At 35.6% G+C, this 14,316-nt stretch overlaps 1 protein-coding gene across 2 annotated transcripts in view; it reads right to left on the bottom strand.

Annotated features, from left to right (window-relative positions):
- scml4 (Scm polycomb group protein like 4) overlaps positions 1–12,635 on the bottom strand; it is a 55,855-nt gene extending 43,220 nt beyond the window's left edge. For both annotated transcript variants that reach the window (XM_087298366.1, XM_087298365.1), the window contains exon 1: positions 12,305–12,635. The gene's annotated coding sequence lies outside the window, so the exon portion shown is untranslated. The remainder of the gene's footprint in view (positions 1–12,304) is intronic.
- Between the last annotated feature and the right edge of the window lie 1,681 nt (positions 12,636–14,316).

Below are 14,316 nucleotides of genomic sequence, written 5' to 3'. Positions count from 1 at the left end.
AAAGTTGATATATGATGTTATTTTGTGTTTAGCTAAGCATATAAACACGAAAAGCACATGCAATGCCAGAGAAACGACAATTGGGACACAAGGATTTAAAAAAAAAAAAAGAACTTATTGTTGGTGATGATTAAAGGTATAGTCCACCAAAAAAATTCTGCAATCAAATTTCACAATTATGCCATTCCATTTTTTGTTTTCTGCTGAACACAACAGAAGATAATTTAAAGAGCGATGTCAACTAAACAGTTTTGGTTTTTAGCTGAAAAATATATCCATTAATTAACAGGCTCCATATTTCTTGATTCACAGTTTTTTTTATTTTATTTTTTTTATGCTTGAGTGTTAGATAGAACTTTGAGGACAACAAGCACTTAATTGATTATAAAGCTTGTTTGGCATGCTGTCCCAGGAGAGAGCCCTGAGCTTATAAGATCCTCGAGCCTGGGGCTCCCTCCCATTTTGCAAGGCGAGAGAGGAGTTTGAGCTCAGGTAGAACTCGTGCTGTAGTAGCTAATAAACAGATAGGGATTGCTCTTAAGAGATAACCACTTACCATGTATGCTATGGTGCCGATTTGGATTAGTCAGTTAACTTAAGTTGCATGTTTTTGAGCGGTGGGAGGAAACCGGGGGGCCCGGGAGAAACCCATGCGAGCTCGAGGAGAACGTGCAAACGCCATGCAGAAACGTTGGCTGGCTTGGTAATGACTATAACTAAAGATGTTCTTGCTGTGAGGCAACAGTGCTAACCACTGGGCCACTGTGCCACCCATCTAGGAAAGGAGGAGGAGTAGGGGTGGAATGGGGGATTCTTCAAAACGAAGATGACTGTGGTATGTGGTAGCTTAGGAGTTGTCTGGTTTGTGAATCATAAATTGAATAATGCCGGGCCGGCTGCAAGCAATCATAAGCACGTAATCCTCTCGAAATTAGTTTATAAATAAACTTCACTTAGTACAAGACGCATCGGTAACACTTTAGTTTAGGTCACAATTCATGGTATGAACAAACCTTTAACTAATATTACTAGCTTAGTAAACCACCAATCAGCTGTTTATTAACTGTTAGTAAGGCAGAAGTTGGGTTTGGGTTTTGAGGAGGATTGGACATGCAGAATAAGATCATACTTTATAACAGCTAATGAACAGTTCATATCTTAATATTATGCAGATAATAATTAGTTAATAGCATGAATTATGACCTAATCTAAAGAGTTACCGATGTGTCAATTTCCAGTTTGTACACAAACTAAGAAATGTGGTGACAATGCAGCAGTGCATATTCTGTACTTATTCTTCAAAAACTTTAGTCGAAATGTCAAATATTTGCAAATAGAGTCTTTCAAACTCCGACAAGCTCTGCTCTGTATATGAAAGTCTCTCAAATTCCAGTTCATCATAACCACAAATAACCATTTCCATTCCTCTCAGCGTCAAAACAAAATGTGCAGCATGAAAACCAAAAAGTTAAATTGGAACACTGAATGGCTTCCACTGACCAGCAGAAAATTAATCATAATAATAATGGGGGCGGAGAGAAAGATTCAAATTATCCAGCTGCGTCAAACAATAGAGCTTTTGTTTGGAATAGAAATTGGACTAGGAGGAGAATAGAAGACTTTTCAGCAAACAAATCCAGAATATTCTAATTCCAGCATTCTTTGAGCCATTTCCTTATAGTCTTAAAAGAAAAATGAAGCATTTAAAACATTCATTGCACATAAGGTTTTTCCATTCAGATGTAGTTAAAAAAAGTGCCATATTCTAAACCGGTTTACTGGTTAGTGCCATTTGTGGTTTTATTGATGCATTTATGAAACAATCCTGCATAAGGAGATTGGGTTATAATTGAATGAATCGTGAACTCTTTTACTCAGATGGTTTTGATTAGACGTTTTCCTGTAAGGGGAAACATTAGAGTGTGCGTCCAATGGAAAAAGTCAAATCCCTGTTAATTCTGTGCGAAATATTCAGCCAAGTATTGCAGCATTTAATAGCGTATTACAGTGCATTGCATGTTTAAAATAGCTGGTTGCTTAAATCGATTGCACAAACAAACAGAGCTACAATTTCTTTGATTTTACTTTTTCCGGCCCCTCCATTACTCATTTTAATTTAACAGCCAAATCGATGTGGTTGCTGGTCTTTGAATGTGCTGTAAGTGAGATAACTCCTGGGAAACACTGTGGAGAAGAATAACAAAGGGTTGTAAACAGTGACCGATGGGCGATGGAAGCCATTTCACCAGGGGGTTGAGCGCTAATAATATACCATTCCTAATTGGGCCCTATGAATTCTGTGATGCGGAAAATGCAGATTGAATCAAAGATTCCATTCATAAAATGGAAGTTATAATAGAATCCAAAAAAAAAAAAGAGGAATTTGAATCCATCGTGAATGAATCAAAAGTAGCTCTGAATCGTGTCAATATATAGACTATGTTGGTGAATGTTAAAAAGCAAAATCAGTTTTTAAATATAAATAAAATTTGTTCTTCTCCTCTGTGTAAATGTGATTCCATATCTCAAGCTCATGAAATGCTTGTTTTCTCCTAGTTTTGTCATTAAGAGCTATTTTTTGTGCCAAAAAAAATTTCTTATTATTTGTTGTGATCGAACATCGTGCTCAAGCAAATAATAATTTCTTAACTCTTTTAAGGTGAAGCATTGCCATTGTGCTGTCTACAAGTTAATAGAAACATGTCTGAAGTGTGGCTTCTTTATGTTATTTTGACAAATTGTCTTTTTTGCTAAAATAATCATTTTAAATTTGGAATACGGTACATTAGTTTAAAGAATAAAAATAATGAAAAAAATTCAATAAAAATGTCAAATTCAGAGAAACGGACATTATTTGAGTAGTCATTTTTTCTAATAGCTGTATTTCTTTAAATATTTGTATAAAAATACTGTGTTTTCTCATATCTGATAGTAGTAGTAATAGTAGTAGTAATAAATAATATTAACTTTAATTTTAACAATATGCATGCATCTTCTCAGAGTGCTTTAGACACTGTTTACCATGGTGCACTGAGGTTTATAACAAATATTAAATCTCTCACTCATCATTGTGTGTTGTACACTGGGTTAGGATGGTCTGCTTTGTCTACTCGTAGGCTCAAGCATTGGAATATCTTTGTTTATAAAACTATTCTGGGTTAACTACCCTCATATCTCCAAACTTATATTTGTAAGAAAAAAAACTATAGCCTGTAACTATAGCCTTCTGTCTCTGGAGTCTGTATCAGTGGTGTATACTGAAATAGGAAACAGGCTTTTAAATACTGCATGCAGCACTTTTTGCATGGAATAACCTCCAAACAAAGTTGCAGTTGAAAGCGTTTGTTTCACTAGTAGGTAGGTGGGTAAATAGATATGTGGACGGACGGACAAACAGACAGATGGATAGATAAAATGATGGATGAATAGACAGATAGATAGAAAGACGGATGGATAGATGGATAGATGGATGGATGGATGGATGGATGAAGGGATGGATGGCAGACGGATGGACAGACAGACAGACGGACGGACGGACGGACGGACAGATAGTGTAGTTTATACTACTGAATATAGCAATACTTGATCTATACTGTGTTAGTATATCAGAATACTAGATTGATGTCAACAGCAGCTCTTACAATAAAGTCAGATCATACCCTGACAGTCGGATTACATGTCCTATCAAACTTGTTCAAAAGATAAATGTTTCACTGTGACTACAGTAAACCTGTTATTATAATAAAAAAGGCAGAGATGAGTAATCTGGATGCAGAGGTTTGCATGCTTTTCTCTGGCCGCAGACCAGCAGCTGCCCCTGTAATAATGTCTGCCCTTCCAGATAATCCTTTTAGAGAGGGCCACACTTGGCCGGTGCTTTATTAGCATTCATCCATATTTTATCATATTTATCCGTATTTGCCCTTGTGCTCTACAGGCCGAGAGACGCTCAGGCTCCCCTTGAGAAATTACTACAGCAGCAAAAGACAGAATAAGAGACACAGGTACATTCACAATTACAACATTAAAATTCACATGTGCTCAGGACAAATACAAACTGACTCTCTTGAGTCACATTCAACACACACACACACACACACACACACACACACACACACACACACACACAATTATAATTCTGAAATGTGAAATGTTAAAGTGCTTTGAGGTGCGCAAAAAAAAAGAATAATTTTAAATCGTCATACTAAAGTACGATGAAAAGTTTTTCTTTCAGAGGCCTAAAAAGCAATATAATTTCTTATATTGAGTGGTCTTTTAATTAAGATGCTTATTGTTCCATTGTATCCATTATTCCATTGTTCCATCCAGTTGTTTAATGCTCCTTTTCATTTTGTTTCGTTCACATACTGTAGTTTTAATCACCTTTGTCATAATTTAATGCAAATCTCATAATTAATTAAAGACTTTTCATACAGTATTTTCATAAAGATTTTTCATACAGTAAATTAAAATTACGTATAATTTTATTATAAATCACATTTAAATTCATTGTAATTAATTGTTTTATTTCATTGAAAGTTTACACTTACACAAAACCAAATAAAATGTATATACTGAATAGAACTTTTACCATAACATGAAAATAATCAGCAGAAAACTATCATTTAACAAAGCGCAACTACTGTAAACTGAAAAATTTAAGTTAATAAATAAAATAAAATCCCAAATGAATATTGATGTTTAACCTTGTAAACTATTGTTCTGCTTTAAATCACATATAGTATTTTTCTTTTATTAATTACAGCTTTTCATATATTTTATGACTTCATTCCTGACGATGTCTTGTTTAAGGGATAGTTTTCCCAAGAATGAAAAATCTGTCATCATTTACTAATCCTTTTGTTGTTCAAAACCGATTTGAGTTTCTTTAGCTTTAAACGATCCAGCTCCTGTTTATCTAACCAACCTTCTTTCTCGCTACAATCCAACTCGCTCTTTAAGATCTCAAAACTCAGGGCTTCTGGTAGTACCTAGAATAGCAAACTCGAGTAAAGGAAGTCGAGCCTTCTCATTTATGGCTCCTAAACTCTAGCCTTCCTGATAATGTCCGAGGCTCAGATGTACTTCCCAATTCAAAACTAGATTAAAGACCTATCTTTTTACTAAAGCATAAACTCAGTGCATCACTTAGCGGTATGATACTTGAATGTGCTCCACACAGGTTTCTGCATCTTGTTTTTATACACTATGAACAGCAGCTACGCTAATTATTCTCTTTATTCTCTATTTCCACCTGGGGATACTCATCCCAAGGCCCTCAGACTATGCAGCGCCACCGATTCGATCCAAGACCAGCGACGAGATGATCCCAAGGTTTCCATATCCTGGACCAGGCCATATTCTGAGCAGCTGCGGTGGTGGTCATAGAGGAGTGGAGAGCATGAGACTGATTCCTGTGACGCTCCAGGGACAGAACAGTCTTCACTGAGGTCCAGCTTCAAGCCTCCGGCGCCTAGACTGCATTGGTGAAGATTGGTAAAGTTTTTTCCTTGCCGCTGTCGCCACTGGCTTGCATGGTTCGGGATCTGTAGAGCTGCGCATCGATGGATTGCTCTCCAGTGTTTGGATTCGCAGTAGTGATTATTAAACCACACTGAACTGAGCTAAACTAAACTGAACTTAAACTCTGAAAACTGGACTGAATTCATTGTTTCAATTTACTATGATCTTTTATGTGAAGCTGCTTTGACACAATCTACCTTGTAAAGACGCTATACAAATAAAGGTGAATTGAATTGAATTGTCTCTAAATTTATTCAAATAATATTTTAGTCACCAAACATATTTAGAAATCGAAAGATAATACAATTAAATTCAAGCAAAATATTGCAAAAAAAAAATTACAACCTACAAAATTTCATCTAAATTTTTCCTTTTTTTTTTTTTTTTTTGCTTCTCTTGATTTTTCCTCTTTTAAAAATTTATATTTAATATTTTTCTATAACATATACATTTGGCTGTACTAGCTTTTGGACTGTTATCGAAAGTTATTTTGTTAGAGAAGTTCCAGATTTGGCCTCATAACTAATCTAATATATATGCACATATAAAATATTGTATAGCATCCTATTAAAAATATGAATAGATAGATTTATAGAAATATGAAAAGATTTGTGTGGGGTGCACTTGTATATGCTGAGTACAGTAATATAAGCCTAAACAACAACAAAAAAGTACATAAATATTCAAAACAATTGACAACATTTAAAAAACATGCATGTGATTAATTTAACAGACCCTTTAAATTTGTCACAAGAACGCATCAACAAGCTCTTCCCTCTGACTATGAAGAACCCAGAAGTCTATCATTGACAATATGTTGAGTCAGCAAAACAAGAGGCCTGAATTTCATTTTGGCCAGCATCCAGTAGCTGATTTTCAAATACACTTTCTTTTAAATGTTACTGTATGGGTTTTCACAACAGGAGACATATTTGAATATCTCAGTTAAATACAGGAGGTGGAGAGATGGAGCTGAAGGCCAAATTTAGAAGAAAAGCGCATACGAAAGTACCACTCAGAAACAATTTCATAAAAATCTAGGAGAGTAACGCAATCAGAAATGTGGAGTGTCTAACAATGATAATAACAAACGGTCAGGTGATGAACGGAAGGTCTTGTTAACAGACATAAAAATAAGAGAGTTCATGTCGAGGATCAGCTAAAAACGACCTTCAGGATCTTCTGAAATTTCAAACCAGCAATATCACAATCGTAATCATACTCTCAAGAATCACTTCAGAAAATTGCTGAGCTCGTATCGGCGCTCGCAAAAGGCACTCTGTCGACCACAAGAAAAGATTAGCCACTTTTTGCCCAATTACTCCACAATCAAGTCTTATTTCAGGTCCATTTTCCGGCCAGGAATGAGTGTGAATTTGAAAGTACAATGTGTGGAGCTCTACGATATCCAGCTGGGATCTCCGACGCCTCGGCACAAGGTCAACACAAAATTATTTATCTATCATGCGGCGGTATTTTCACACAAACCATAGCACACAGAGTAAAAAGGGCTGATATTGCATGACCCTGAAGAGCTGTGTGTGTGTGTGTGTGTGAGACTGTGGTGTATTTCTAACCTTGTAACCAAACACACCTTAGCACAGTCAATCTCTAGTGGCTTATTTGGTTCGATAATAAAGAATGCTTGTATCCATTTATTCACTCTGTCACAGCGCCTGAGGGTCTGTTAATACACACACCACTGCATTGCGTGTGTGTGGATGGGTGGGTGTCAAGGGGGAAAGAGACCTTCACAAGAGATTTCAAGCGTGCTTAATCTCTGAAGCTGCCTTTTTCCAAAAAACATTACTTTGGGATTAATGATTATCCCAAAATGAAGACTGTTGAAATCTAGTTTCATGTTATTGAAGTTTAATCAAGACATTCTGTCCCTTAAATGGCTCTGGCAAAACATTAAGCTATTTGTTATAGCAAAAAAAAAAAAGCTTCTAAAAGCATTTTTAACAAAATTGTAATCAGCTTTCTATCGCCTCCACGCTGAAAAAAAGAAACAATTTCTTGTTGTTCTACTCACACTCAGGCCATTCAAGGTGATTTTTTTTCTTCTTCATCAGAACATTAAAGACATTTTAAAGGCCCTGTGATGTACTTGTGAAATGTGAATTTTTGTTGTATGCGTCACTAAATTTAACTGAAATATGAAGATAGGGTGGGATATAGAGTAGCTCCTCTTTTTTTTACAGCTCTGCCACTGAGCGTGGTTGAGCTCATGTGGATAAATCAATAGCATCTTGAAGAGGGCGGGACATGATAGATACTAGAGAGCATTTGATCGGTCAGAAGATGAGAAACTGAATTACACTTTCAGAAAAAAAGGTGGGGGTCATGGGGGCTCAGTGGTTAGCAGTAGCACTGTCGCCTCACAGCAAGAAGGTCGCTGGTTCGAGTCCCGGCTGCACAAGTTGGCATTTATATGTGGAGTTTGCATGTTCTCCCCCTGTTTGCGTGTGTTTCCTCTGGGTGCTCACCACAGTCCAAAGATATGCACTATAGGTAAATTGAATGAACTACGTTGTCCATGGTGTATGTGTGTGAATGAGTTTTTTTTTGGGTGTTTCCCAGTGATAAGCAGCCGGTGGAAGGGCATCCACTGTGTAAAACATATGCTGGATAAGTTGGTGGTTCATTCCGTTGTGTTGACCCCTGATGAATAAAAGGACTAAGCCGAATGAATGAATAAATGAATCAATAAAATCAAGGTACAAAAGTGGTCAATGGGTCGGTGTCTTTTCAAAAGGTACATTTTTTTACTTTACAGCTGCACATTAGTACCTTTAAGGTTCACTTTTGTACATGTATGGTGCTACACGGTACAGATTTGTACGTTTTAGGTATTAATATGCACCTTTAAGGAGTTGGGAGTTAGCTGTTGGTAACAAAAAAAGCACTTTTTAAAAAAGGTACTGCCCCAGTGACAGATTTTGTACCTTTATTACTAAAAGTCTATAGTCACATTCATTTTTATTGGATCCATTTAGTGACAAACAAGTGACAAGACGGAACTGCAAGCTTTGGATGTTTACATCTCTTTATGTGACTGTTGTCAGTTTTGAAGCACACTAGATTTATACATAACGTTAAGAATAATATACTGATACTAACATCTAATATATATATGATATGATATATATATTTTTGCTTTATTTATAGAGCACATTTAAAAACAACAGATGTTGACCAAAGTGCTTATATATATATATATATATATATATATATATATATATATATATATATATATATATATATATATATATATATATATATATATATATATATTGATTTCATGGGGACTTTACTCAAACGGTGTTCCTTGGAGAATTATAAAATAAAGATTCAATGTCTACTGGCAACTTTGAGAAAAAAACATTTAAAAATACATAGGCAAAAACAACTTCTGGCGGTACACTAAGGTCTTAGAAAGGGAAACAATCAACTAGAAAACGCAAATACCTTTAATCCAAACAAACAATGTCAACAAACAGAGTCAGCTCATATAAAGGCTTTTTCACACAGAGCAAGTTTATGGTGTGGTGACAATGGAGCAATTCTCACCATGCACAATCAATCACGACATGACAAAGTAAGATTTTTTTTTGTTCAAGCTGCCCTGCAATGTATTGGATGGCACTATTGAACAGAAAGCAGTGCTAAAAACTAGTTTGTGTTATGAAATTCCATGTTACTGCAGCTTCTCTGCGATGGACTTGGATTTTTGCTTTGGTAAGTTTGTGTAGAGTTTAATCAAATTTAGTAAAGTTTTTGGGCTTAAGAAGGTGTGTTGGTTTTCTTCAGGTTTCATTACCATAATAACAATGCTAAACAGTTAATCTGCTCTGAAGCAAAACTGGACTGATCAGCTGTGCGAAAAGTGACATACAGTATACACTCACCACCGGCCACTTTATTAGGTACACCTGTCTAACTGCTCGTTAACACACATTTCTAAGCAGCCAATCACATGGCAGCAACTCAATGCATTTAGGCATGTAGACATGGTCAAGATGCACTGGGATATGCACCTTGTCAACGCGTGAATTATCTCAGACTGGTTTCTTGAACATGACAGTGAGTTAACTGTACTAAAATGCCTTCCACAGTCATCAGATCTCAATCCAATAAACGGGAGAGTCGTATTATGGATGTGCAGCCGACAAATCTGCAGCAACTGCATGATGCTATCATGTCAATATGGACCAAAATCTCTGAGAAATATTTCCAGTACCTTGTTGAATCTATGCCATGAAGGATTAAGGCAGTTCTGATGGCAAAAGTGGTCCAACCTAGTACTGGTAAGGTGTACCTAATAAAATGGCCGGTGAGTGTATATCTGATGCAATAAAGCCTCTAGTCCCCAAGTGTCTTTTTTTGCTCCAAATAAAAAGTAATCCACTTGTTAAGTGCTGACGTATGGAATACTGTTTGCGGGACCAAGCCGCTACTCATTTGAAATGAGAAAATTGTCATTTATGATTACTTTTTAGCTTTATCAAACATTAAAGTGAATCTCTTTCAAAATCATGGTGCAAATAATGGTGTGACAAAATGTATCACTTTCTGGCCATCTGATATAAGGCATGTATGTACATATATATTGTGATCATGATTTTGAAAAGTATTACAGTGCTCCCCGTACAGTTCAACTGAGTGCTTGAACCTGAAAGCTGCGTTGTGGGACGTCAGACTCAACAAGCGTATTCACGCTAAAGGCATTGAGGAGTCAAAATTGTGTTTTGTTGCAAATAATTTATTCATTATTTATTATTTTATTATTGTTATACTTGAATAATATATATACAAATAATTTTGAATTTAAAATTATTTAGTTCTAGCTTTACAATTAAAATTTATATTTAAACATTTACATAGTAATAAATTTGCTGTAAAGTATATTAAAAACAAATGAGTTGATTGATTTGCACTGATGTATTATTTTCCTTAATTTTAATTTCTTCTCAAATTTTTGCTGCATCAGCATTAGTGTTTATTGTGCATTTAAACTCATATTTCTGATAGTGATATCTCTGAATCTTCAACAGAGATTGCTTCAATTGGTGACCCAAACTAGCTGTCTTATGTGTCATGTTATTGGCTGTTTACGCTACATGACACTTTCAGCGGCATGTGGTCCAGAGTTCATCACAAATTATGGATTAAACAGAAAATGTATGTGAATGTGAATCTACTTAACTTGATCTTAACCAGGTTTGATTTCTTTGATTTTGTTAACCTGTAGATTGTTCAACCTCACTTGTAGATTGTTCAACTTCACTTCAATTGTTCAACTAACCTTGTAGATTGTTCATGTAACAGGCCTCTGCTGTTTCTTAATTCACTGATGTGTATTGTGCAGTGGATGGGGTTAAAGTCAAATAATAGGGGGAAAATGACAAGGAAAAGAATAGAAGATCAGGATTAGTGTCGTAGTGGGCAGGCTGCCCAAAACAATTGCACTGTTGTCATTTGTAAAACCTCCCATACAGGCATGAATTTGCCATAGGCGATAAGTCATTTCGTGCTCAGTGTGAAAGCACTGTTCGTCTGTGATTCACCACACATTATCAGGTCATGCTCAGTGTGAAACGGCCTCAAGTCTTTATATGCACAAATGTCATTATGCGTCAGCTCACATTCCACTCTAACAGAGGCTTGAATACAGCTAATAGTGCTGATCACGGGCTGATTGTAAGCTTCAGAAGACCTCAATGTATCATCAAGAGCCACAGGTATTAAGGCTATTTTGCAAGCATATGGGTTTTTTTTTTTGCCCATCAAAGTGTCAGCAGTAAAAGCAGTAAAGTCAAATACATCTTGGATAGTCTGGGGGTGAGAAAATGAAAGTGTTTATTTTTTAGGTGCCTTTAAGGAAAAGTGGCAGCAAAACAGGAGGCACCACAGGTGGGACAGACAGGTTTTCTCAAAGGACAGGTACACATAAACAACAGTACCCAAAGGAGATGTTGACTGTTCAGTTTGATCAGGCAACTTTGATATAAATAGATCTGTTTTTCTTAAAATTCACCTAAAATGTTTCACCCAAACATTCTTTTGGAGAAATAAAAACAGACATTGCATATGGAAAGAGCAATGAAATGTAACATAACCTTATAAAAAATATTAAAGGAAACTCTGAAATTTTGCTATCTAATCAAATCCAAGCACAGTGAGAGACAATAAGGTCTTTTTTGGAAATTTTCTCAAAAAAAAAAAAAAAGATTGAATAAATGAATGAATGAATGAATGAATGAATGAATGAAGCAGGAGGGAAAAGGGATATTTTCCCAATTTGATATCAATTGTTTTAAAAAAATCTGTCTAATTTCTGGAACTTTTTTCCACTTGATGAAACTAAAAGCTGATCTTCAGATAAAATTTAACATGAATATTCTATTAAATTATAGGCCTACTATTATTGTTGTTGTTAATATTAGGAAACTGAGCCTATAAATAAATAAATAAACAAGCAAACGAACACGCAAGTAAGCATATGCTACAGTTCAAAAGTCACAAAATTACAACGTACCATTAAAATCATCTGATTGTTAAAGATCCCAGGGTGATGCCTGCAAATGTTACATCAATATCTTCTTTTAAACGTGCACACGGCAAGTTATTGCAGCCTATAATGTTGATTAATCACCAGTCAGACAATATCGCAATGGCCATTTCACATTTGCGTCAGTAGTGAACTCGCATGTCTCGAATGACACCGACATCAGGAATGATCCACCTGAATAAAGCAGCTGATACCATAATGCTTTACCTCAGCTTGTCGGCGGCTGCAAAGCGTAGACTGTCGCCAGTCCGAGTCGTGCCGAATAATTTTCCCGAACCGCTGCAGCTGGACTGCGGGCTCGATTTTCCTCCCGCGCCGCCGGTGCAGAAGTGAAGTCGCGCGAGGACCGCGGCCAGAGCTCCGGGAACACGAAAAAACAGCCGGTTTTTCTTGCACGCAGACACGGTGCCAAACCGATCCGCACCCCGGGGATCTAATTAAACGGCAAGGCACGGGGGCGTTATAGTGAAACGTTTATATAGATATTTCGCCAAGCTATGCGAAACGACGTAGAGTAAAACACCCGCACAGGAAATCCGACTGCATCCCCAAAAATCTATTGCATAAATAGTGCATGTGTGTGTGTGTGTATCTGGAGCTGGAAATCTCTCCTCGGTTCTTGGGTTTTGGAACAAACCCACTTGAACCCACATGAAGCTTGTTTGTCAAATTCCATAGAGGATTGGGAGCTATTTTAAAGTGTTTCCGATACGGATATTTTCTCTAATAAAGCAGTGTGCAACGTCTAAGTTACGAGTTTTATATTGTCCACAGACTCATAATTAATATAGGATTATAACCAGTGTATTAAATTAATGTGTCACATCAACAATTGCTGTATTCCATTGCAAATATCAAACCCACTGTTTACCAGTTTAATTCATAAAAAACACATCTTTTTATGAAATGCAATGCTAATTTCATTCTAATTTACCCGAAATATTAAATTTACAACCCACATAGAAGTTGTAGCTACATGTGTGAATTAAGGCATGGAGAAATATTACAAATATTTAGCCTTTATTTGCGTAAAAAATAAACTGTTAGTTCAATTCACAGGGATTTGTAAAGTTTATTGGGGTTTCGGATTTATTCGGATCTATACGCAAATTTCTTGAAAATGAAAAAAAAAACTTTCTTCTATTATTGTTTCATGCATTCATTGAAAGTCTGTTTATTCGGTTATTCATTCATTTTAGAGGTAATGGTTTGAAAAGTAGCCTATGTCGCTGTTTATGCGCTTTTCCCCCAAAGCTACTGGTAATCAGATTGAAAACAGAAATATATGCTGGATATGGGTGTTGAATATGTATTGCAACCTGTTCGGAATAGCAACACCACACAAGGTCAGTGGGACTAAAACCGATTTTGTTTCGCTCTGCAAAATCAGCCTATATGAAGCATGAAAGTCATGGCTTACGTGTTTTGTGGTAAACAAGAAAAAAGCCCACAATCCGGCATATTACTTAAATGCAAACGACACATGCAACGAAAATCAGATTTATATTCAAGAACGGAGCGAATAGTTGTTGCTTTTGCAATGTAGTGCGAGTCTAATTATTGTCCACATTATTGTTTGATCAGTATTTTTGTTAATGTTTCACAATCGGCTAAAATCGTTTTAAAATGACAAAAATACATATTTTAAGTGAAAAATATATATAAAACTATTTCTAAATAACTATAAGTAACTTATTTACAGTTTAGATTTATATATTTTTTAAAAATCTATTAATAAAAAAGATTTTTAATCCTCCAAAATAAAACAAAGGATTTATATTCACATAAATCCACATTAAAAAAACTTAGCTTTTTGTTTAATTAAAACGATTAAAGGTTAATTTGTTAACTTGACCCTGCCTGGACCCTGAACCCTCATTAGACAAAAAACATTTTTTCTGTAGAATTTTCTTTTATTACCAGATCATTAACAAATATTCCTTAAAATGGGCTAGGTTATGAAAATATGATGGGAAAATCTGTATTGTTTTTTTTTTTTTTAATCTCCAAAGGCCCTTTAAGTACCTTCAGAGGAATAAAACATATTAGTTATTTTATAGTGTTATATGTGTTTTATGGTCTATGAAGCCCAGTATTTTCAAATGATGATGCAGTTGCAGAAAAATAAGAACAAAATCTAAAATCATTTAAAAAGTTATTTTATTTGAAATTATTTAAATACAAATAATATATATTTTCCATTTACAATGACAGTTTTT

The sequence above is a fragment of the Danio rerio genome, chromosome 20 (assembly GCF_052040795.2).
Source record: "Danio rerio strain M-AB ecotype USA chromosome 20, GRCz13ab, whole genome shotgun sequence".
NCBI classification, from domain to species: domain Eukaryota; kingdom Metazoa; phylum Chordata; class Actinopteri; order Cypriniformes; family Danionidae; genus Danio; species Danio rerio.
This window is presented reverse-complemented; position numbering and strand designations above follow the sequence as displayed.